We start from the raw sequence: 2,520 nt of genomic DNA on the forward strand, positions 1-2,520 counted from the left end.
GAGCGCACGCCCCCTACAGTGAAAATCTCTCCAAAAAAAAAAAAAAAGATTCTAAAATAGATAGCTATCTTTAAAAAAAATAAAAATAAAAAGCATCTGGCACAAGTATGACAGCACAAGATTCAATGGTCTGGAGGGCTGGAGGAAGGGGACCATGGCATGACCAGACGCTATGGATGGTGCTTCATTCTCTCTCACTCTCCCTTCCTCCTTGTCCTCATGTGTGCCTGCACATGCTCTAACATGAACAAAGAAAAAAGAATAAGGACGAAAACGCTACGTGTTAGACTACCGCAGTCCTCCCTTAGCAGCAGCTCTGCTCTTAGTTGTCCCAGATCCACAGTAAATCTATCATTTGAATGTGTCCCTCCAAAATTCATGCATTGTGATACGGTTGTGATGGGATTAAAAGGGTGAGATCTTGGGGCCAGGAGGTGGTGTGATGGTTAAGGCCCTGGACACTCCCACATGGCTGACCACAGTTCGAGTGCTGGACCTGGTGGCTTGCTTTCTCACTTTCCCTCTCTTTCTCTCTGTGTGTGTGTCTCTCTCTGGTCAAATTAAAATAAATGACTGAATAAATAAAAATTAAATAAATGATTCTTTAAAAAAGAAAATGGGTGAAAAGTTAATAAGATTCTGATGTTGAAAGAAAAATGGGGCCTTTCAGGCCTACCTCAGCCTGGTGGTTAACGCAACAGGATCCCATATGGCCAACCACATGGTTCAAGTTCTGGACCTGGAAGCTTGAGAAACACAATGTGTGTGTGTGTGTGTGTGTGTGTGTGTGTGTGTGTTGCCTAAACTCTCCCAAAGGAGGGAGAAATGGAGAAGAAAGGACCTCAATATGACTTCTCCACGGAGGTGTTTTCTTACTATCTCTCTCTCTTTTTTGTAGTTGCTGTGTGTCTCTTTCCAGTGAGTTCACACACCCTCTAAAGAAAGGAAGAGAGATGGGGCCAACATATGGCATAGTGATTACATCACTGGACTCCCACATGGCTGACCATGGTTCAAGTCTCAGAACTGGTAGCTTGAAAAAAGCATGCCAGGAGTGTGTGTGTGCATGTACAAGATCCCAGGAGGAGAATGGAGGGAAATGATTGTGGCATGGCCATCCACCTAAGGGGGTGATGTCTCACTTCCCCTCTCACTGTCTCTGTTTCTCTCTCTCTCTCTGGTGATTGCATGTACACTGAGGCAAAAAAAATCTCTAAAAAAAAAAATAAAATAAAAAAATAAGTGGAATTAAATAAATAATTCTTTCTTTCTTTCTTTTTTTAAAGAAACAAATGCTATTTAAACAAACAAAAAAAAGGGTCAGCAGGTGGCGTGGTGGTTGAGGCACTGCACTCTCACATGGCTGACTAAAGTTTGAACCCTGCACCTGGTGGCTTGCTTTCCCTCTCTCTCTTTGTCTCTCTGTGTTTGTCTGTCTCTAGTCAAATTGAATAATAATAATAATAGATAAAATTAAACAAATAATCCTTTAGAAAAAAGATAGCAGATTTGGCCTCAACATCAATAAGCCACAGAACTACTGTTAATAGTCTCTAATAGTTGCTCATCTCTGAATTTCTAAGAAAGGACTCATTGGATTTGTTGTTACTGTTATGTGAAGAAACTAAATCCCTATTTCCAAGCTACTATAATCAGATTTTCTTTTACTTGCAACTAAACACAGTCCTAATTCAGGGATTGGCTCATGACCTGTCTTTGTAAATGAAGTTTCATCAGAACACAGCCACACCAATTTGCCTACTGTCTCCAGTTGCTTTCATACTGAAAAGGCAAGAGTGGAGGGGTTGTGACAGATGCGTGTGGTCTGCTAAACTTTAAATATTTATCATCTGGCCCTTTACAGAGATGTTTGTGAATCTCTATTTTAAATAATGCATAAAACATCTGGGGACCAGCAGGTGGCGTGATGGTTAAGACGCTGGACACTTCCACATGGCCAACCATGGTTTGAGTCTTGAACCTGGGGGCTTGCTTTCTCACTTTCTCTTTCTCTCTTTCTGTGTCTCTCTGGTCAAATTTAAATAAATGAATGAATAAATAAATAATTCAAAAAAACTTTCTTTAAAAAAATACATAAAACATCTTGCTCATCTGTGCTAAGGTAGCCTTCCTTTCAGGGAAGCAAATGTTTATTTGAGCCAAGGGCTTAGGATGAATTGCCTGGATGACACAGACTCTAGTTGCCCAGAATGTACATACTGAAATGGCTGCCAGGAGTGCTAGTTTATACAACAAAGAGAAGGGCAAGAAGAGGGAGACATTACAAGTTTTTTTGGTCAAGAATTTACATTGATTGGGAACCAGCAGTTAGCGTAATGGCTATGTAGCTGGACTCCCACGTAGTCGACCGCGGTTCGTGTCCCGGACCCGGTGGCTTAAAACTCACGCCGGGCGCGTGTGTGTGCGTGCCCAAGATCCCGAGAGGAGAATGGAGGAGAAAGGATTGCGGCGTGACCATCCCCCCTGGGGGGTGATTTCTCGCTTTCTGTCTCTATGTCT

Source organism: Tupaia chinensis, unplaced genomic scaffold (assembly GCF_000334495.1).
Source record: "Tupaia chinensis unplaced genomic scaffold, TupChi_1.0 Scaffold000175_1, whole genome shotgun sequence".
In the NCBI taxonomy this organism is placed as follows: Eukaryota; Metazoa; Chordata; class Mammalia; order Scandentia; family Tupaiidae; genus Tupaia; species Tupaia belangeri.